A 24,285-nucleotide genomic window follows, 5' to 3' on the forward strand; every position below is an offset into this window, starting at 1 on the left:
TTAATTTCATGTATTGTAACTGACTGGTCTTTTCTATTTCTTTAAGCATGTTTACACTTAAATGTAGTTTCCCTCCCTTTGATAACTTAATACTTTTTCTGTATTCATTTACATTTAACTCTTATAATCTGTAATCCCAGCACTGTGGGAGGCCAAGGTGGGCAGATCACTTGAGGCCAGGAGTAAGAGACCAGCCTGGCCAACATGACCAAACCCTGGTTCTACTAAAAATACAAAAATTAGCTGGGTGTGGTGGCACATGCCTGTTATCCCAGCTACTCGGGAGGCTGAGGGACAAGAATCTGAGGCATGAGAATCCTGAGAGCCAATCCCTGGGAGGCGGGGGTTGCCATGAGCCGAGATAGTGCCACTGGACTCCAACCTCGGCGACAGAGTGAAACTCTGTCTCCCCCACCAAAAAAAGAAAGAAAATGTGCATAGACAGAAATGAGAAAAATGTGCAGACACACTAGAAAAAAACCAAGAGGGAGAGAATGAGGGGAAAAAAAAACCCTGTCTTGGCCACATATATTACTGAGCAAACATGCTGTATGAACCATTACATTATCTTACCACAAGTGGAAAAGACTACAGTAGTTTTGCAAAACTGTTAGCTTACATTAACCACAGGAGGGCAGTGTTTATCAAACAAAACCTCATTCCACTGCTGCTCATGGAACTTCAAAGTACAATTTTTAGAAACTACTTTATGACTCAGAATAATTAAAATCAACACTACATAGATTTAAAGCTAGATTTTTAAAGGGTGCTTAATATATTCACTTCTTAGCTTGTAGATTCCCAATTCAGTTAATAAAAACTATTTAAAAATTTTATTTTCTGAACACTCAAGAATAATTGAGTTACCTCCAAGATTCAAGTTTGATTCTAGCCTAAATAACAGGAATATTTCAATTATTGTTGCATTATGAGTTCATTCCAGATATACAGATGTGCAGAGTCTGAATTCTGTACAATCTATATGACTGTTACATTTTAAATGTCCAAATAAGTAATACAGTGATCTTTATATAGAGTTCTATCAGTGTTAGAAGGCTCATTTACTGCCCAAAAGCTTTAATTAGGGTAACTTGTGCCATACCAGTAAATCAAATCAGCCAACAATAAAGAGTGAGAAGAGACAAGAGCTTATGTTATAGAACAATATATCAACATTTAAGAGCCAGAGAAGAACAACTAGGAAATAAACTAAGTGACCAGAGGTATAAGAAGAAAACCAGAAAACACTAGTGTTTCAGAAAAGACAAAAGTATTCTAAGGTTTAGCTGGTCAACAATGTCAAATGCTGCCTAGAAGCTGAGATAACAACAGAAATTTATCCCCTGTATTTGGCAACAAAGGGATCTTTAATTAGCTTTGTAAATTCAGATTCCACTTAATGTGGAGGGAAGAAATCAGATGTGAGGGGATTTAGCACTGACTGGGAGTAGTAACGGAATTAAAACAACTCTTTCTAGGACAATAAAGAAAACAAAATGTGGAATTGAGGAATAATTGTTTCGTCAAATGAAATTTCACTGAACCAGGATAAAGGGAGACCCAAACATCCCTAGATATCCCATATTCCCCCTTTCCACCATGAGAGGCAAGTAATTTCAGATACATTTTTTGACAAATCCCTCATTATCTGAGCTTGAGGTACTAGTTCCGATTTGACACTCAAGAACAAAATGAATTCAGAGGATCTGGTTTCCCTCAGTTACCAAACTCATGATACACTCACTCACACCTGAGTTCAGGAGCTCAACACTGATGAGAGTAACAAGGAACACATGGTATTTAGACAGAACTGTTATCTAAAAGAGCCTTCGGAGGAAAGAGGGAAAAGGTCCTTACCTGGCTGTTTAGCAGTATCTGTTGATCACTACCTGTGTCCTGAGATGCACTTTTCTGTTCAGCTTCTGTCACACTAGACTCTCGTGGTTCACTCTACTCTACCTCTCTACTAGTAACTTCCTCGTTGCCCACAGTCTTTTAATGTTGGTCTCCTTCAGGATTCTTTTCTCCTCAGTGTTTTACTCTCTTGGACATTTTCATCCTCCCATGGCTTCAAAAATAGCTATGCTCCTATAGCAGCACCCTAATACATCCCCAGTACTGCTTATCACAGTGCACCAGTTTTTTGTTTTTGAGACAGGGACTCACTCTGTCGCCCAAGGTGGCCTGCAGTTCCATACCTGGAGTGCATGATCATAGCTCACTGCAGCCTCAAACTCCTGGGCTCAAGCAATCCTCCTGCCTCAACCTCCCAAGTAGCTAGGACTACAAGTGTGAGCCACCATGCCCAGCCTCATTCATCTAGTATTACTAGTGCCTATTACATGACAGATCTAAAACACTTAATCGTTGGCTGATGGAATTAGGAACATGGGTGGCCAGACTAGCTTTAGACACTAGTAAAAATGCCTCTTTTAAAAAAAGCATAAAAGGTGAGGGAAGGCCGGGCGCGGTGGCTCACGCCTGTAATCCCAGCACTTTGGGAGGCCGAGGTGGGTGGATCACCTGAGGTCGGGAGTTCAAGACCAGCCTGACCAACATGGAGAAACCCCGTCTCTACTAAAAATACAAAATTAGCCAGGCATGGTGGCATATGCCTGTAATCCCAGCTACTCGGGAGGCTGAGGCAGGAGAATCACTTGAACCCAGGAGGCGGAGGTTGCAGTGAGCTGAGATCTATACAGAGAGGCACCTACAGATATACAGAGAAGATTACAGAAGCTGACTTTGTAAGCTCATGGGCATAGTTTACCTAGGGGTCCCTCAATTCTGAACAGCTCTATCAAGTCACTTTGGTTTAGTCTTTCCCAGCTTGGATTCTTTTAATTATCCAAAAAGTCTGGAGGTTATACACACTCCCTAGTTCAAGAAAAAAAGCTCTCAATCAAACTCTCTTCAAACTCTGAAGAATTAATAACACTAACAGTTAATACTTATCTAGCATTTAATTGCCAAGCACTATTCTAAATGATTTAGATATGTTAGCTTATTTAACCTTTACAATAAACCTATGCGGTAGATACTATCAGCCCATTTTTTTCAGATGTGAAAACTGAGGTGCAGAGAAATTAAATAACCTGTCTAAGGTTTCATCAGCTAATTAATGAAAAGAGCCACTGTTGCTGCTGAGTTGCCCAACTTGTCATCAGCAGAATCCAACTCTCAGCACCCTGTGTTACAATTCCTCAAAAACAAGAGCCAACCATTTCAGTGGCTCTGAAGGTGACAACAATTTGTAGACCTAGTAGGTGCTCCTCGGTGCTTCCACATCTAATGATAAAACGCAAGTACAGCATATGACAAAGGCACGATAAGGAAAAGAGAAATAGGGGCTTAGACTCCTCAGGAATGATGGCCTCAGGCAAGCAACCTTGATCAGCTGCAGTCTGGCCATGAGTGAGGGAAATCTAGACTAGGCAGTGGCAGAGGGAGATGATGAATATCAATATGGCCTCGGAACCAGCTGCTGCAGCAGAGACTATGACCTATTCCACTAACTCTCTATAGTAAGCCATTTTAAGAGACCGCTGCCAGCGTCTGTCTTGAGGAGCTAGTGTCAAGAACAGGCTTACTGTGGAGCACAAGCCATTAACACATCCAAATAGAACCTTTCAGTGTACTGCAACACACACGTCCCTCAAGAACCTCCTCAGCTCTGGCAGACAGCGCCTCTCACACACTGTCAGCATGCCACCTTCGTTCATGCTGCTCTGTATCTGACATACCTTCCCTACTCCTTTTGACAGATACCTCAAAGTTTATCTATCACTTAACAAAATAGCAAAGATTTTTAAACTGGTAATATTAAATTCTTCAAGAGTTGAATAAGACAGGCACATACACACTAAAGCAGTGGAGAGGGTAAAATGATACACCTTTATAGACAGTAATTTGGTAACAGGCCAGGCGCGGTGGCTCACATTTGTAATCCCAGCACTACTTGGGAGGCCGAGGTGGGTGGATTGCTTTGAGCCCAGGAGTTAGAGACCAGCCTGGGAAACATGGTGAAATCCTATCTCTACTAAAAATATAAAAATTAAGCTCACAACTGTAATCTCAGCACTTTGGAAAGCCAAGGTGGGCGGATTCCCTGAGGTCAGGAGATTGAGACTAGCCTGGCCAACATGGCAAAACCCCGTCTCTACTAAAAACACAAAAATTAGCCGGGCGTGGTGGTGTACGCCTATAATCCCAACTCGGGAAGCTGAGGCAGGAGAATCGCTTGAACCCAGGAGGTGGAGGTTGCAGTGAGCTGAGATCATGCCATTGCACTCCAGCCTGGGCGACAGAGTAAGACTCTGTCTCAAATAAATAAATAAAAATATAAAAATTATCTGGGCATGGTGGCACACACCTGTGGTCCCAGCTACTCAAGAGGCTGAGTGGGTGGACTGCTTGGTCCCAGGAGGCAGAGGTTGCAGTGAGCCGAGATCGTGTCACTACACGCTAGCCTGGGTGACAGAGTGAGACCCTGTCGCAAAAAAAAAAAAAAAATCGGTATTAACTTCTACAGCCTTTCAAAGAGTGACACCCTCTTACCCAGTAACCCTTCTTCTAGCAAATCTGTCAAAGCAAAGTAACAGAAATACATGAGGCCTAGGCACAAAAGTGTTACTGCAGTATTATTTGTAACAAAGTTATAAAAATAAATAATCTAAATAAACACCCAATACTAAGATAATCAAGTAATTTAACTCCCCTTCCAAAGAGATCGATCCTTAGTACATGAGCAAAGAGAGAGCACAGGCCTCTTTATCTTTGTGCTCCTCAAATTAGACAATACCCAAAACGTAAGCGAAATCCAATAAATTATTCCTAAATTGAAAATATATTGTTATTAAAAATGCTTTTGAGTTTCCAAAGATAAGGAAATGCTTATGAATGTAAAATTGAATACACAATAAGATTTCGATTAAATTTTAAAAACAGACAGGATTAGGAATAAATATACAAATATTAATAATATGACATTAGATCAGAGTGTTAATTTATAATTCAGGCCCACAGTATAAACAGGCTTCAGGATTCCATGAATCCCTTTGGAATCAGATATAGTATTTAGTGTTTATATCTTTTTCTGGGGACTAGATCCATAGCTTTCATCAAGTTCCAAAGGGACAGTGGGCGCCTGTAGTCCCAGCTACTTGGGAGGCTGAGGCAGGAGAATCGCTTGAACCCAGGAGGCGGAGGTTGCAGTGAACCAAGATCCCGCCATTCCACTCTAGCCTGGGCAACAAGAGTGAAACTTCGTCTCAAAAAAAAAAAAAGAAAACCTCAAAAAACAAAGTGCTCCAACTTACTTTCTGATTAAAATGCAAGAAAACCGGCAGGTGCAGTGGCTCACTGCTGTAATCCCAGTACTCTGGGAGAGAGAGGTGGGTGGATCATCTGAGGTCAGGAGTTAAGAGACCAGCCTGGCCAACATGGTGAAACACAGTCTCTACTAAAAGCACAAAAATTACCCAGGCGTGGTGGCACGCGCTTGTAGTCCCAGCTACTCGGGAGGCTGAGGCACAAGAATCGCTTGAAACTGGGAGAAGGAGGTTGCGGTGAGCTAAAATTGCGCCACTGCACCCCAGCCTGGGTGACAGTGTGAGACTCTGTCTCCAAAAACAAAACAAACAAACAAAAGGCAAGAAAACCATAAGTTAGCAAAAAAAAAAAAATCCTTACAATCATTTTTCATCTCTACCCCCAGAAAGTCTTGGAACAAGAAAAAAATCACGATTATGATATCTACGTAAGAGAAGAAGTAAAAGAAAGGTATAATTATGGAAAAGGAAACAATTTATTATTTGTAGATGTCTTTCTGATACTCTTAAAATAATTGATCTTTTTACTATTGTTGATTTGAACAAATATCTAAGCACCTACTACAGCTGCATTTCCTTTTTTTTTTTTAACTTTTTTTTTATTTTTTATTATTATTATACTTTAAGTTCTAGGGTACATGTGCATAACGTGCAGGTTCATTACATATGTATACTTGTGCCATGCTGGTGTGCTGCACCCATCAACTAGTCAGCATACAGCTGCATTTCCTAACAAGTCATCCAAAATACAGCTATACTATGACTACTCAAACTTATACTCTACTATCCTCAATATATTAGCTCCACAAGATTAAGTTAGTCCAATTCCAAGGTCCCTCAAAAATAAGTCTCACATATAGCTTCATTGGTAATGAAGCTATCCTCTGTTAAAATGCCATTTTTGTGCTCCCTTCTGCAGCACACATACTAAGAACATGCAGAGAAGATCAGCATGGCCCCTGCACAAGGATGACATGCAAATTCATGAAGCATTTTGTATTTTTAAAATATAATAAAAATTTAAAAAATAAAATGCCATTTTCTCCCCAAACCCATTATCAATGCATAATCTTTTTTAAGGGTCCAGAATGACAGCTATAAAGACTGTTATAAGAGAAAGGCATAATTTTTACTGTTAGTTGCTGTGGGTCCATGAACTCCACAAAGCTTAAGGTAGATTTGTTTCTAGGAGTTTACCTACCATTCAACATTCTTCTGCTAAGAAGGCCCTGATTTTCTTTTGGAGATCCATCCCCTACTCCACTCTAAATCCACACAGTGGAAACCAACACTAGCAGTAACACATGAAACCCAATTAGCACTTCCCATCCTCTTGACCACAGTGAATGGTTTACTAATGGGAAGAAGTCTCAAGCCAAGGGTAAAGGGCAGAATAAGAGAAAAATTAAAACTTTGTTAACTCCAGCAACCACTGGAGTTAAATCTGCATGATGTGAGGCTAAAGCTAACAGCTTTCTTGCTCCACAGAGTTTGAGGATCAAATTAACACCCCAAACACAAAGAGACAGAAACACAGCCGGGTGCAGTGGCTCACGCCTGTAAACCCAACATTTTGGTAGCCCGAGGTGGGCAGATCCCGAGGTCAGGAGATCGAGACCATCCTGGCTAACACGGTGACACCCCGTCTCTACTAAAAATACAAAAAATTAGCTGGGCATGGTGGGCGGGCACCTGCAGTCCCAGCTACTTGCAAGGCTGAGGCAGGAGAATGGTGTGAACCTGGGAGGAAGAGGTTGCAGTGAGCCGAGATAGCGCCACTGCATTCCAGACTGGGCGACGGAGCAAGACTCTGTGTCAAAAAAAAAAAAAAAAAAAATAGGCCGGGCGCAGTGGCTCACACCTGTAATCCCAGTACTTTGGGAGGCTGAGGCGGGCGGATCACAAGGTCGAGATCGAGACCATCCTGGCTAACATGGTGAAACCCCATCTCTACTAAAAATACAAAAAAATTAGCCATGTGTGGTGGCAGGCGCCTGTAGTCCCAGCTACTCGGGAGGCTGAGGCAGGAGAATGGCGTGAACCCAGGTGGCGGCAGTGAGCTGAGATCGCGCCACTGCACTCCAGCCTGGGCGACAGAGCGAGACTCCGCCTCAAAAAAAAAAAAAAGGGAGACAGACAGAAACACAATCTTGATAATGCACGTATTTATTTATTGAGAGACAGAGTCTTGCTCTATCGGCCAGGCTGGAGTGCAGTGGCGTGATCTCAGCTCACTGCAGCCTCCATCGCCCAGATTCAAGCAATTCTCCCACCTCAGCCTCCCGAGTAGCTGGGATTAGAGGCACACGCCACCACATCTAATTTTAGGTTTTTTGTTTTTTGAGATGGACCATGCCCATCTAATTTTTGTATTTTTATTACAGATGGGGTTTCACCATAGTGGCCAGGTTAGTCTCAAACTCCTAACCTCAGGTGATCTGCCCACCTCAGCCTCCCAAAGTGCTGGGATTACAGGTGTGAGCCACTGCGCACCTGGCCTATACCTCTTTTTGTTTTTTGGTTTGTTTTTTTTTTGGGTTGACACCAGTGTTTATTTCAGGAAGCAGGACTTCCAGACCTGGGTCTGTCCAGTGGAGTCCTGGAGCCTCCAGCTTCTCACTTGGCCTTTGGGTTATGGAACTTGTATCCAGCAAAAACAGCCTTGTCCCCAAGAGCCTCCTCGATCCTCAATGAATTGGTTGTATTTGGCCAGGCGCGCCAAGGGGTAGGGGGCGCCAGTCTTGATCTGTCCTGTGCAGAGCCCCACCACAAGGTCAGCAATGAAAATGTCCTCAGTCTCCCCAGAGCAGTGGCTCACCATCACCCCTCAGCCGTTAGAGTGAGCCAGTTTGCACACCTGGATCGATTCGGTCACCGAGCCAATCTAGTTGACCTTCAGCAGCAGACAGCTGCAGGCCTTCTTCTCAAAGGACTGGGCAATCCTCTTGGGGTTGGTGACTGTCAGGTCATCCCCCACAATCTGGATGTCCACCCCTGAGAGGAACGAGGTCCAAGTGGCCAGTCAATCTGGTTAAAGGGGTCCTCGATGGAGACAAGTCTAGGTGGCAGCTGGGATAGTGTCCTATACCTCATTTTTAATACTACATAGGCTACAAGTTCTAGAATAATGCCAAATAGTAGTAATGATAGAAATTTCTTCATCACATGTCTAATTTTTTCAAATACTTGTTTCTAGCAATTTGCCATCATTGTGTTATTGGCTGTTAGTTTGATTTTTTTTTTTTTTTTTTGGCAGGGGGGAGATGGGCAGCTTTTCTCAATAAAGCAATTCAAAAAACAAGGCTCTTTCCAATGTGGTAAGCCATGTGGTGAGCCATGTGGTGAGCCATGGAGTTCTTCTGTATCCAACCCGAAAAGAAAACACATAGAAAAAGCACACCCTATTCTTGAGTACCTTGGCTAGGAAGTGATACGTATTACTTCTGCTCACATTCTACCGCAAAAATAGTCACTTGGCACTATCTAGACACAAGAGAGTCTAGGAAATAAAATCCTTGTCTGGGTAGCTGGGACAAGGATTGTACCTATATGTTCCCATCTCTACATACAGTTTTCATCATTGACCTAGTAATTTAATGAATCAATAATTTTCTAATAACAAAGTAGCTTTGCATTCGTGGAATGAACTTCCAATTAATCATGGAGCTACACTGGCCACCTCATCATCCTAGACTAAGGCAGGCACTCTCCTGCTTCAGAATCTTTGCACTGTCTACTCCATCCATGTAGAATGCTCTTTTACTGGATGTATGCAAAGCTTCACTGCCTTCATATGTTTGGTCAAATGTCAACTTCTCAGTGAAGTCTTCCCTAAATATCCTATTTAAATTACGAACTGCTTCAAAACCAGCCCAGCATTCCCCAGTCATCCAGCTTTCCTTTTCCACACAGCATTTACCACTAACATACTATATACTGTAATTTATTTATTTACCATGTTGTCCATCTTTCATCCCTACCTACAAATCTGTTAAATTCCATGCAGGCAGGAATTTATTTTATTTTATTTATTATTATTATTATTTTTTTTTTTTTTGAGACAGAGTCTCTGTCACCCAGGCTGGAGGGCAACGGCGCGGTCTCAACTCACTGTAATCTCTACCTCCTGGGTTCAAACAATTCTGCAGGCAGGGATTTTATTTTTCCTCATTTGTTCACTGCTATATCCACAGATCCTACAGCAGTGCCTGGCATATAGTAAGTGCTCAATAAATATTTAACTACATTCAATGTTGAATACAATGAATCTCCACATCTATGACACTGAGATTTAGCGTTTGCAAATTGATCCTACTCTAAGCCAACCTAAGACAATTACTAAAGAACTGCTCCCTCCATTAGCTTACAGATGTAAACAATTGATTCTTTTAAATTGACAATATTTATAACATTTCCCCTGGTCTCTGCCTAAATCTCTTATTCTATATAGTGAAAGCCAGAAAAGGTTTCAGAACAAAATGACAAAATGGCCTCTCCAACACAACCCAGGGTATATTAGTTCGGTGTCTTCCTTTACTCCATAGCAGCCACGTCCTCCTCATCTCCATTGTGTCTACATTCCAATAAAAAAAAAAAAAAATTTTTTTTTGGCCAGGCGCGATGGCTCACGCCTGTAATCCCAGCACTTTGGGAGGCTAAGGCAGGCGGATCATGAGGTCAGGAGTGTAATCCCAGCACTTTGGGAGGCTGAGGCAGGCGGATCACGAGGTCAAGAGATGGAGACCACACTGGCCAACATGGTGAAATAGCATCTCTACTAAAAATACAAAAATTAGCCGGGTGTGGTAGCGCACGCCTGTACTCCCCAGCTACTCAGGAGACTGAGGCAGAAGAATCGCTTGAACCCCGGAGGCAGAGGTTGCAGTGAGCCGAGATCATACCACTGCACTCCAGCCTGGCGACAGAGCGAGATGCTGCCTCAAAAAAAAAAAATTAAAGCCTAATATACAGAGGGAAATTGATAAAGGGAAGAAATGGTGACAAATAAAGTGAACATAAGTAGATACCTAATATTTTTTTTTGTTTTTTTGAGATGGAGTTTCACTCTTTGTTGCCCAGGCTGGAGTGCAATGGTGTGATCTCGGCTCACTAGAACCTCCATCTCCTGGGTTCAAGTGATTCTCCTGTCTCAGCCTCCTGAGTAGCTGGGATTACAGGCGCCCGCCACCACACCCGGCTAATTTTTGTACTTTTAGTAGAGACGGGGTTTCGCCATGTTGGCCAGGCTGGTCTCGAACTCGTGACCTCAGGTGATCTGCCTGCCTCGGCCTCCTGAAGTGGTGGGATTACAGACGTGAGCCACCACACCTGGCCTCTTCTTTTTGAGATAGGGTTTTGCTGTGTTGCCCAGACTGGTCTTGAATTGCTAGGCTCAAGTGATTCTCCCACCCCAGCCTTCCAAGTAGCTAGGACTGCAGGCACACACCACCATACCCAGCTAAGAAACCTGAATTTTATGTGAAAAACTTCAGACTGAAATATATATTTAATTACTTACATTTTATACTTTTCTAACCATTTAAGGAAATATTATTTAATTATAGCTGAACTTCCAAGCTGTCTTATAACTTTTAAGCAGAAAGTGTTACCCTTAAAATATATCCCTTATGTGGCAAAACTAGTGATTTCATACATTGCTGGTGGCATTACAAATAGGTATATACCTTAAATAAAGCAACATAACAAATAAGCAAATTACAAGTAACCATATTTCTTATCTCTCCAAAAGAAATACCACAAAATACAGGGATGAGTTCCAATTCTTAAGATGGACTAAGCATATTCCACTCTGTCACTCCCACTGAATGTAGCTATACAACCTGGACAAAACACAGAGAGGAGCTGAAGACTCTGCAAAGTAAACAGACTTTTCTTAAGCTCACGTGGAATATTCAACAAGATAGACTACATCCTGAGCCATAAAATACACCTTAACAAATTAAAAAAAAAAATCATACAATGTCTGTTCTCAGAGCACAGTGGAATTCAACTAGAAATCATTAAGATAGTTGGAAAATCCTTAAATATTTGGAAACTAAACAGCACACTTCTAAATAACACATTGGTCAAATAAGAAATCTCAAAATAACTTTAAAATATTTTGCCGGGCATGGTGGCTCACCTGTAATCCTAGCACTATGGAAGGCCAAGGTGTGCAGATCGCTTGAGCTCAGGAGTTCGAGACCAGCCTGAGCAACATAGCAAAACACTGTCTCTTAAAACAAAACAAAACAAAACAAAACAAAACAAAATGCCGGGCACAGTGGCTCACACCTGTAATCCCAGCACTTTGGGAGGCCGAGGCTGCCGGATCACCTGAGGTTGGGAGTACTGACCAACATGGAGAAACCCCATCTCTACTAAAAATACAAAATTAGTCAGGCATGGTGGTGCATGCCTGTAATCCCAGCTACTCCGGAGGCTGAGGCAGGAGAATACTTGAACCCGGGAGGCAGAGGTTGCAGTGGACCGAGGTCACGCCATTGCACTCCAGCCTGGGCAACAAGAGCAAAACTCTACCTCAAGGAAAAAAAAGAAAAAAAATTGAAATAAATAAAAATATATATAACATCAAAGCTTGTGGGATACAGCAAAAGCAGTGCTTAGAGGGAAATTTAAAGACTGAATGCATGTATTAGAAAAAGGGATCTGGATGGGTGTGGTGGCTCACACCTGTAATCCCAGCACTTTGGGAAGCCGAGGCAGGCGGATCATGAGGTCAGGAGTTCCAGACCAGCCTGGCCAACATGGTGAAACCCTGTTCCTACTAAAAATACAAAAATGCCAGGTGTGGTGGCACACGCCTGTGATCATAGCTACTCAAGAGGCTGAGGCAAGAGAATTGCTTGAACCCGGGTGGCGGAGGTTGTAGTGAACCGAGATCATGTCACTGCACTCCAGCCTGGGTGACAGAGAGAGACTCCATCTCAGAGGGAAAAAAAAGATCTATACTGAGTGTGGTGGCTCATGCCTGTAATCCCAGCACTTTGGGAGACCAAGGCTGGTGATCACTTGAGCTCAGGAGTTCAAGACCACCCTGGGCAACATGGTAAAACTCCGTCCCTACAAAAAATACAAAAATTACCCGGGCATGGTGGTGCATGCCTGTAGTCCCAGTTACTTGAGAGGCTGAGGTGGGAGGATTGCCTGAGCCCAGGAGGCAAAGGTTGCAGTGAGCTGAGATCACACCACTGCACTCCAGCCTGGGTGACAGAGAGCTAGACCCTTCCTCCAACAAAAACAAAACACAAAAAGAACTAAAATCAAAACTTAAGCTTCCATTTTTAAAAACTAGAAAAGCAAATTAAATCCAAAGTAACAGAAGAATAGAATAAAAATTATAACAGAAAACAATGAAATTGAAAACAAGAAATCAATACGAAAAAACTAACAAAACCAAATGCTGCTTCCTAGAAAGACCAATAAATTCAATAAGCCTCTAGCCAGGCTAAGTAAAAAAGAGAGAAGACACAAATTACTGGTATCACAAATGAAAAGAGAAACATCACTACAGTTCCCATGAACACTGAAAAGATAATAAATTTTGAACAATTCTATGCCCACCTACTTGATAACATAGAAGAAAAGGTCCATTCCTTGAAAAACACAATCTGACAAAACTCACATAAGAAAAAACAGATAATCTGAATAGGCCTATCATATATTAAAGACACTGAATTAATCATTACTAACCTTTCAAAACAGAAAGTCTCAGGCCCAAATAGGTTTATTAGTGAACTCTACAAAACACTTAAAGGAACTATACCAGTTCTCTACAATATCTTCCAGAAAACGGAAGCAAAAGGAATACAAAAAGTCCCCAATTACAGTGATTTGATTTTTCAAGTTTATGTTGCTGCAAAAGCCATACACATTCAGTAGAAACCATACTTGTGATGCTGGACAGCAGCAGCGAACCCAAGCTCCCAGTCAGCCATGTATTTTCAACTTAGGATATCTTCAATTTACAACAGGCCTCTTGGGACATAACCCTATTGTAAATCAAGAAGCATCTGTACTTACTAACTCATTCTATCAGGCCAGCATTAAAAGAGTAAAAACTACAGACCCACATCTCTCATGAACATAGATGCAAAAATCCTCAACAAAACCCAACATATCAAACTGAACAAAGTAAATGATAGCAGGCAGACTGGGGAAGATCAGACTCCAAAGTACTGTACTGTGTCAGATGGTAGAATGATGAGGGATTTTTTTCCTCTATTTTCCAGTTAAAGTCATATTATTCCTATATTTAAAAAATTCATTTAACTTTTGTGAAATGGAGGAAACCTATGTTACACATTCTCCTAACTAAATTTTAAATATCAGTATTAATAGAGTGAAAAAATAATGCATTAATCCTAACTTAGAACCAAGTTTCACAAACACTGAAGTGAAGTAAATCTATGTATGTCTATGACATTAATAAGGAGGGCTAACAAAATGTTTGATTGGATATAATTAAGAAAATACCTAAAACTGATACAAAACAAAACAAAGAAATTTAGAAATTACAGTGTTTTAAGGCACTGAAAAACTAAGGAGCTTCACTTATATTACAATGGCATGTATCAGGATATAAACAATTACAAAAGTATGATGGTACATGAGATTACTGATACCATTCTCCAACCACTTAATCAATCTTCAATACATTAGACCTCCAAGATCTAAATATCCAGTCCCACAAGAAGGGGAAAAATTAGTCAAAAAATACATTTCAAATTAATTTGACAAGTATTTATTAAATGCCTATTATGTGCATACTACACAACAAGTGTTAAGGATAAAGAATAATTTGTGGGGTTTTTTGTTTGTTTGTTTTTTGAGACAAAATCCCACTCCGTCAGCCAGGCTGGAGTGTAGTAGCATGATCTCAGCTCACAGCAACCTCTGCCTCCCAGGTTCAAGTGATTCTCCTGCCTCAGCCTCCCAAGTAGCTGGGATTACAGGTACACACCACCATGCCCAGCTAATTTTTTTTGTACTTTTAGTAGAGATGGGGTTTTACCATGTTGGCCAGGCTTATCTCGAACGCCTGGCCTCAGGTGATCCGCCTGCCTCGGCCTCCCAAAGTGCTGGGATTACAAGTGCGAGCCATCACACCCAGCCAAAACATAAGATTTTTAGAAGACATTAATTCTTGCCCTCAAAAAAGCTCTTATTTTGGTAGGAAAGACAGATGGACAAATTCATTACAATACAATATTTTTAAATACAACCAAATTTTAAAATGCAAACTAAAGAGGCTCACGGCTGGGCATGGTGGCTCATGCCTTTAATCCCAGCACTTTGGAAGGCCGAAGCACGCAGATCACAAGGTCAGGAGATTGAGACCATCCTGGCTAACACGGTGAAACCCCATCTCTACTAAAAAATACAAAAAATTAGCCAGGCGTGGTGGTACGCCCCTGCAGTCCCATCTACTCAGGAGGCTGAGGCCGGAGAATCGCTTGAACCCAGGAGGCAGAGGTTGTAGTGAGCCAAGATCGTGCCACTGCACTCCAGCCTGGCGACAGAGCGAGACTCTATCTTTAAAAAAAAAAAAAAAAAAAAAACCTCACAGCAGGAAGCAATTAACAATTAACTTATCTGGACATGAGTTCTCTGGAACTTAAAATAAAAACAGGGACCAGGCGCAGTGGCTCACGCCTATAATCCCAGCACTTTGGGAGGCCAAGGCGGGTGGATCACGAGGTCAGAAGATCGAGACCGTCCTGGTTAACACGGTGAAACCCCATCTCTACTAAAATATACAAAAAATTAGCCGGGCATGGTGGTAGGCGCCTGTAGTCCCAGCTACTCAGGAGGCTGAGTCAGGAGAATGGCCTGAAGAAGGCGGAGCTTGCAGTGAGCCGAGATCATGTCATTGCACACTCCAGCCTGGGGGACAGAGTGAGACTCCATCTTAAAAAAAAAAAAAAGAAACAAAAACAGGTCAGGTGCGGTGGCTCACACTGTAATCTCAACACTTTGAGAGGCCGAAGCGAGCAGATCACTTAGGTTCGGGAGTTTGAGACTAGCCTGGCCAACATGGTGAAACTCCATCTCTACTAAACGTACAAAAATTAGGTGGGTATGGTGGCGGGCCACTGTAATCCCAGCTACTCGGAAGGCTGAAGCAGGATAATTGCTTGAACCTGGGAGGTGGGGGTTGCAGTGAGCCGAGGTCACGCCACTGTATTCCAGCCTGGGTGACAGAGCAAGACCCCATCTCAAAAAAATTAAAATTAAAATTAAAATTAAATAAAACAAAACAGAAGTGAACTCAATCAAGTGAAGAAAGGTGTGAGAATTTCAGAAAAAGTAAACAACAAAACAGGTATGTCCAGAAGAAATGGCATGTTTCATGAACCACTCGTTAATGGTGGAGCACTGGGCCCAAAAGCAGCAACAGTAAAAGAGAACTGAACAGAGAGGCAAGGGTAAGATCATAATAAAACACTCTTAATGCCAGGTAATGAGCCTTCAACTTACCTTACTGGCAAGTGAGTTAGCAAAAAACTAAGAAAGAAACATTACAGTAAGACTCACATTTTAAAATTATTCTAACAAAAATAGGGAGGTCAGATGGATTGCAGAGAGCTTTAATAGACAGGTAATGAAATCCAGTTTCGCAAACTACAGCAACTGAGGCACTGGAATTGGAAATGGAAATGAGAAAAGAGATTTCAAAAATCCATAAGACTTTTAGTGGCAGGTGACCTTAAAAACACAGATGATGATTCTAGGTTTTTAAAATCTTGATAAAAGAAAGGAAAATGATATATAAAAGGAAGAACATGTTTTGAAAAGTTAGATTTAGTTTTGGGCACAGGGTAATCTTTTACTTAATCACAGAAAACATCAAGTTAAAGTAGTATATCTCAAACTTTAGTAGTATTTAAAAGAAAAAAAATCTCAGGGCTCACACCATACCAGGTTAAGTTACAACATTTTATATGAACATACACACAAATGATACTAAATTATACTAGGTATAAATCTCTTAGGCGTATTGCTCTCACACAATTACAAAAATAAAACATATTTACAATTTACAATTTTTTTTTTTTTTGAGAAGGAGTTTCGCTTTCATTGCCCAGGCTGGAGTACGACAGCACAATCTCAGTTCACTGCAACATCCACCTCCTGGATTCGAGCAATTCTCCTGTCTCAGCCTACCAAGTAGCTGGGATAACAGGCGCCTGCCACAGCGACCAGCTAATTTTTCGTATTTTGATTAGAGAAGGGGTTTTGCCATGTTGGCCAGGTTGGTCTTGAACTCCTGACCTCAGGTGATCCACCCACCTCAGCCTCCCAAAGTGCTGAGATTACAGGCGTGAGCCACCGCACTGGGCTAAAATTTACAATTTAAATCCAATATAGGCCAGGCATGGTGGCTCACGCTTGTAATCTCAGCACTTTGGGAGGCTGAAGGGGGTGGATCACTTGAGGCCAGGAGTGACCAGCCTGGCCAACATGGCAAAACCCCCATCTCCACTAAAATACAAAAAATTGTCCTGGTGTGGTGGCACGTGCCTGTAAGTCCCAGCTACTTGGGAGGTGGAAGCACAAAAATTGCTTGAACCTGGTAGGCAGAGATGATAGTGAGCTGAGATCATGCCGCTGCACTCCAGCCTGGATGACAGAGCGAGACTCTGTCTCAAAAACAAAATAAAAATAAAAATGATATAAAAAATTTTAAAAATCCAAATATAAAACAATGAGCTTCCATTTCAAGTAAAAATTAAACTAACGCTGGACTGTTAACTACATCACAATGGTCTTAACTCCAACTGCACTAGACCTGAGACGTGCTCTGTGAACACATGTAACCACATTTTCTTATTCAAACTATGGTGAAACCTTCATTCCATTAATGCACCATGATGACAGCTGTGATCTTTGCTTGGTACAAATGCATCATTTCCCTATTGTCTGCCTACTCCATCAAATATGGATACCAAAATCACACAGCAAATTAAAAATATACAATTTTTAAGACTGTCATTAAAGCTTAAGACTTCAATTTCTTGTCTTTTTTTTTTTTTTTTTTTTGAGGCAGAGTCTCGCTCTGTCGCAAGGCTGGAGTGCAGTGGCACCATCTTGGCTCACTGCAACCTCTGTCTCCCGGGTTCAAGCAATTCTCCTGCCTCAGCCTCCCAAGTAGCTGGGACTACATGTGCGTGCCACCACGCCTGGCTAAGTTTTGTATTTTTAGTAGAGATGGGGTTTCACCATGTTGCCTAGGATGGTCTCAATCTCTTGACCTCGTGATCCACCCGCCTTGGCATCCCAAAGTGCTGGGATTACAGGCGTGAGCCACTGCACCTGACAAAACTTCCATTTTCATAGACAACTTTCAGAATCAGCAAATTCCCTACGGGAGGTCTAATAAGAAATCTAGTTTGAAAAATCATTTTCATTAAAACTTTGTCATTTACTACCTTTTATCTGCTAGAAAACAGAGCTGAAAAACACATACAAAGCAATCCAATACTAAGACTTGGAAACGGTTGCCCCTTTTGCCCCCCACATCTGTTCTCAAAGTATGACTTTTATATTTCAAACCAGTAACAGCTTTTCACCTGGCAAAAGTATCCTTAATTTTTGTCAGAAATAAATATATCAATATTTACTTTTTTAAAAAAATTTGAGACAGTCTTGCTCTGTTGCCCAGGCTGGAGTGTACAGGCGTGATCTCGGCTCACTGCAGCCTCCACCTCCTGGGTTCAAGTGATTCTCCTGCCTCAGCCTCCTGAGTAGCTGGGATTACAGGCATGCGCCCCCACATCCAGCTAATTTATTTATTTATTTATTTTTGAGACAGAGTTTCGCTTTTGTTGCCCAGACTAGAGTGCAATGGCGCAATCTCAGCTCACCACAACCTCCGCCTCCCAGGTTCAAGTGATTCTCCTGCCTCAGCCTCCCAAATAGCTGGGATTACAGGTATGCACCACCATGCCTGGCTAATTTTGTATTTTTAGTAGAGACGGGGTTTCTCCATATTGGTCAGGCTGGTCTCGAACTCCCAATCTCAGGTGATCCACCTGCCTCGGCCTCTCAAAGTGCTGCGATTACAGGCGTGAGCCACCACGCTTGGCCCTTATTTTTGTACTTTTAGTTGAGACAGTGTCTATCTCAAAACAAACAAACAAAAAAGAATGAGAATTGTATTGTGATGTGGACTATTCCAAGACCTCTTTTACGTGTGGAAACTTCAGGAGGCTGGCAGAAAAGTACAAGGCCAGGCGCAGTGGCTCACACTTGTAATCTCAGTGTTTTGGGAGGCCAAGGAACAAAGATAGAATGAGGTCTGGAGTTTGAGACCAGCCTGGGCAACATAGTGAGACCCTGACTTTACAAAAAAACAAAACAAAAAAATCTTGGGTGTTGAAAAGCTGCAAGTGGCATAAGTATAGGTAAAAAAAGATATGAAATGAGAAAAATGTGAAAGACAACAAAAGAAAGTTATCTCTCCTCCCACCAGTCTTTCCTGCCCTCTACAATAATTCCCACAAATGTCCCAATCTGCTTAAAACATATACATTATTATCTCCTGCCTAAATTCTCTATTACTCCTAGAAAATACTTGTCAGCCCAACTTCTACAACCCTTCACATTTTGGCCCCAACTGACCTTTTCTGATTTTGTCTTCCATTATGCTACATAACACTCACAGGTTAATTAGCCATGCATTGAACAACCTGCATTTTTCAGTCTTTTCTCTTTTCAGCTCTTCCCTCTGCCTGGAATGCCCTTGCCTATCATTCACTTGTAAATACTTTATCCATCATCCTAGAATACCCAAGTCAAACCTTCTTTGAGACAACCCTGCTCCAACATACTCCCAAATTTTAGTATTACTATTAGATTGCTATTATGCAGCTTCAACAACACAGATTCATTTTATTTATAAGTTTTATTATCAAACAGAATAAAACAACACAAATTAATCTCACAGTCTCAAGTGTATCAGGATTCTAGCTACAGGTTAGCTGGGTCCTCTACTTAGGATCTCACTAGTCTGAAATTGCAGCATCAACTAAGGCTGTGAATTCACCTGAGTCTTGGGATGCTCTTCCAAGCTCACCAGTTGTTAGTTGTTGGCAGCTTTCAGTCCCTTTTGGATGAAAGGACTGAGGTTCTGTTTTCTTCTAGCTCTTAGACAGGAGTCACTCAACTCCTAGAGGCTGCCTGCCATTCCTTGCCACATGGTCTTCTCCACAGACAATTCACAACACGGCTTGTTTGCTTCAAGACCAGAAGGAAAATCTCTTTTGCTTCACATTTCTCTTCTCTCTGACCTCTAAATTGTGTTTTAATGGGCTTGCCTGATTAGGTCAGGTTCACCCTTTTGATTAAAGTCAGAGTATAGTCACTCCTCGATGCCCATGGAGGATGTGTTCCAGGACCATCTGCAGGTATCAAAAAACTCAAGTCCCAAAGTTGGCCCTATGTAACTTGTAAATACGACAAGTACCAAAAGGCAGCCCTCCATATAAACAGTTTTCACATCCCTGGAATACTGTATTTTCAATACGCATTTGGTTGCAGATGCGGAATCCACTGATATGGAGGGCTGTCCATATTTAATGAAAAGAAATCCACCCGTAAGTGGACCCATGCAGTTCAAACCAGTGTTTCTCAAGGATCAACTGTAATTATCTCTGCAAAACACCTTCATCTTTGCTGTAAAACCACCAAATCACAGGAGCTGTTATATCCCACTGTATTCATAGGTCCTGCTCATGCTCGAAGGATGGGTATTATACAAATGAGAATATTCTGGCCATCTTAGAATACTACCTACTAAAACTAAATTCCCATGAGATTTACATATATATGCGTGTGTGTGTGTGCGCGTGTGTGTGTGTGTGTGTGTGTGTGTGTTTAATTGAGACAGGTTCTCGCTCTGTAGCCCAGGCTGGAGTGCAGTGGCACAATCTCAGCTCACTGCAGCCTCAACCACTTGCGCTCAAGCTATCCTCCCACCTCAGCCTCCTGACTATCTGGGACCACAGGCATGTGCCACCATGCCAAGCTAATTTTTTTATTATTTGTAGAGATGAGGTCTCACTACATTGCCCAGGCTGGTCTCAAACTCCTGGGCTCAAGTGATTCTGCTGCCTAGGCCTCCCAAAGTGCTGGGATTACAGGTGTGAGCCACTGTTGCCAGCCTATACATTTTTTAAAGACAAGAGTCTCGCTACATTGCCCAGGCTGGTCTTAAACTCCTGAGCTCAAGAGATCCTCTTCCCTCAGTCTCCCAAGTAGCTGAGATTACAGGAGGGCACCACTGCACTCAGCAATATTTTTTTAAAAATACATTTTCATAAATATCAGTAATAACCCATTAAAAGTATAATGGAGGCTGGGCACAGTGGCTCATACCTATAAACCCAGTACTTTGGGTGGCCGAGGCAGGCGGATCACGAGGTCAGGAGTTCGAGACCAGCTTGACCAATATGGAAAAACCCCTTCTCTACTAAAAATACAAAAAAAAAAAAAAAATTAGCTGGGCATGTTGGTGCACGTCTATAATCCCAACTACTCAAGAGGCTGAGGAAGGAGAACTGCTTGAACCCGGGAGGTGGGGGTTGCAGTGAGGTGAGATCACACCACTGCACTCCAGCCTGGGCAACACAGACAGACTCCCTCCCCATCCCCCCCAAAAAAAAGTATAATGGAAAACAGTATTTTTAGTAACTAAAAACATAAAACTTGTATAAATCATCACCTCTTCTGGAAATCATTATTCTGCCTTCTATTACATTGTGAACTCCAAGATGGCAAAGACAGTGTTCTTCATGTCTCCCATAAGCACCGACATATAGCACAGAATTAGTGAAGTATTCAATCAACATAAATGGATGGGAATAAAATGAAGTGCAGCTGACCCAACAGAAGACACTCTTTTAAGTTCAAAAGTAGAAGATGAAAACAGTATTTTATTACTTACTCATGACCAAAATAAAATAATTTTAAACAAATAAGAAAATGCAGTTAGATTCAGCCGGGTGCAGTGGCTCACGCCTCTAATCTCAGCACTTTGAGAGGCTGAGGCAGGTGGATCACGTGAGGTCAGGAGTTCCAGACCAGCCTTATGTGGAGAAAACCCGTCTCTACCAAAAATACAAAATTAGCTGGGCATGGTGGCGGATGCCTGTAATCCCAGCTACTTGGGAGGCCAAGGCAGGACAATCGCTTGAACCCGGGAGGTGGAGGTTGCCATGAACCAAGATCACGCCATTGCACTCCAGCCTGGGCAACAAGAGCAAAACTCCATCTCAAAAAAAATAAATAAAATGAAAAAAGAAAATGCAGTTAGATTCACACTCAAACATCACTGCTAAAATGGTGGCAGGAGGTAGAGAAGAAAAGAGGAGCTGAAGATACTTGTGCAAATAAGGGGAAGATCTAGGGTAGAGATGTCTGCAATTGAGATGTAAGGCAGGAGAGTGGGATTGTGTACAGAATCTCCTAAAGGCAGCTGGGTTAAGTCTCTATGTGATTCCACATTGACTCTTAGTAACAAGCAGCAAATGAGGCTTTCTTGAAATATAACAGGTTTTCATCAGAACTGTCTCAAACCTCTGCACTTATTTGCTGCTAAGAAATAACAGTGCTCTCCCTCTCTCATTTTTTTTAAAATACAGACAGTGTCGGCAGGCTCAGCAGCTCATGTCTGTAATCCCAGCACTTTGGGAGGTCAAGGCAGGTGGATCACAAGGTCAGGAGATCAAGACCATCCTGGTTAATATGGTGAAACCCTGTCTCTACTAAAAATACAAAAAATGAGCCAGGCATGGTGGCATGCGCCTGTAGTCCCAGCTACCCGGGAGGCTGAGGCAGGAGAATTGCTTGAACCCGGGAGGCGGAGGTTACAGTGAGTCGAGATGGTACCACTGCACTCCAGCCTGGGAGAGAGAGCAAGACTCCGTCTTAAAAAACAACAACAACAACAACAACAACAAAGACTTTATCTCAAAAAAAATAGAGATGGGGTCTTGCTTTATTGCCCAGACTAGTGTCCAGCTCCTGGCCTCAAGTGATCCTTCTGTCTTGGCCTCCCAAAGTGCTGGGATTACAGGTGTGAGCCCCAGCCCAGAAATAATATCTTTATATATTTAGTTTTTCTACTCAAAAACACGAAATAAGTCTTTTTTTTTTTTTTTTTAAACGGAGTCTCGCTTTATCACCAAGCTGGAGTGCAGTGGCGCAATCTCAGCTCACTATAACCTCTGTCTACTGGATTCAAGCGATTCTCCTGCCTCAGCCTCCCGAGTAGCTGGGACTATAGGCGCACACCACCACACTCAGCTAATTTTTTTTTTGTATTTTTAGTAGAGATGGGGTTTCACCATGTTGGCCAGGCTGGTCTTGATCTCTTGACCTGTGATCTGCCCGCCTCAGCCTCCCAAAGTGCTGGGATTACAGGCGTGAGCCACCGTGTCCAGCCCCCATTTATTAATTTTTCAGTAATATTAAAAAACAGAGCTTACAATATGCCAGGCATCGTAAAAGAACTTTTTATACATTTTCACCTCATCACTTAACACCTCAAATGGAAGGTTTTATTACTGTCCCATTTTAAAGTTAGGGAAATTGAGACAGCGTAGAAAATGTAGTCTTACAACTCCAAATATGTTCCTTGGACCACAGCACCAGCATCACCTGGGAATCTGTTAAAAATGAAGACTCGGCTGGGCGTGGTGGCTCAAGCCTGTAATCCCAGCACTTTGGGAGGCCGAGACGGATAGATCACGAGGTCAGGAGATCAAGACCATCCTGGCTAACCCGGTGAAACCCCGTCTCTACTAAAAAAATACAAAAAACTAGCCGGGCGAGGTGGCGGGCACCTATAGTCCCAGCTACTCGGGAGGCTGAGGCAGGAGAATGGCGTGAACCCGGGAGGCGGAGCTTCCAGTGAGCTGAGATCCGGCCACTGCACTCCAGCCTGGGCGACAGAGCGAGACTCCGTCTCAAAAAAAAAAAAAAACATGAAGACTCTCTGGCCACACCACAGACCTACTGAATCAAAATCTGTATTACAACAAGATCCCCAGATGATTCTTATGCACATTAATGTCTGAGCCTGGTTTAAATAACTAGCCCAAGCTAACACAATAAACAGTAAAGCCAAGATCAAATCCAGATCTGTGTGATTCAAAGTCCACGTCCTTAATCACCAGCTAATAATTCATTTTCTCAAATAGGGTCCACATATTTAAAGACTATTCCCAGCCAGGCATGGTGGCTCATGCCTGTAATCCCAGCATTTTCGGAGGCCAAGGCAGGAAGGTCACTTGAGCCCAGGAGTTCTAGACAGCCTGGGCAACTTAGTGATAGGGCAACACAGTGATACCCTATCTCAACAACAACAAACAATTTTTTAATTTTAAAATTAGCCAGGCTTGGTGGCACGAGCCTGAGGTCTCAGTTACTCTGGAGGCTTAGGCAGGAGGATCTCTTGAACCCACAGTGAGCCATGATCATGCCACTGCACTCCAGCCTGGGCAACAGAGCAAGACACTGCCTCATTAAAAGAAAAAAACACTTCACAAGTTGCTATTAAAAACAGTCCTTTTTCCATTATGTCCTTCACACCTTTTAGTATAAAAACTATTTTTCTATTATCTTTGTCTTGTAATCCATTCCTTTTTACATTTTTACACAAGCACAAAATACACACAAAAAAAGAAAACCTTTCATAACACTAATGTATTTCATGGTTACATCTGTTTCTTACAATATTTGTCATAATCTCTCAAATCAGACAGGAAACTAGTCACTATAAATCAATAGCAAAACATTTAAAATGTCGTATACCATTTAGAAATAAGTAACTAACACCACCGAACACTTATTCGAAATTGAATATGGCTAAGCCAACTACTGAATAATTCAAACATCAGTGAGTTAAAGATTAAAGATGACATGGGCCATC

At 42.1% G+C, this 24,285-nt stretch overlaps 1 protein-coding gene and 1 pseudogene across 1 annotated transcript in view; one reads left to right on the forward strand and one right to left on the reverse strand.

Moving 5' to 3' along the window:
* The window catches only part of LOC105479795 (ASXL transcriptional regulator 2), a 155,817-nt gene that overhangs the window by 120,486 nt on the left and 11,046 nt on the right, over positions 1–24,285 (reverse strand). The window lies entirely within an intron of this gene.
* On the forward strand, positions 6,234–6,334 carry LOC112426362 (U6 spliceosomal RNA; annotated as a pseudogene).

Source organism: Macaca nemestrina, chromosome 13 (assembly GCF_043159975.1).
Source record: "Macaca nemestrina isolate mMacNem1 chromosome 13, mMacNem.hap1, whole genome shotgun sequence".
In the NCBI taxonomy this organism is placed as follows: Eukaryota; Metazoa; Chordata; class Mammalia; order Primates; family Cercopithecidae; genus Macaca; species Macaca nemestrina.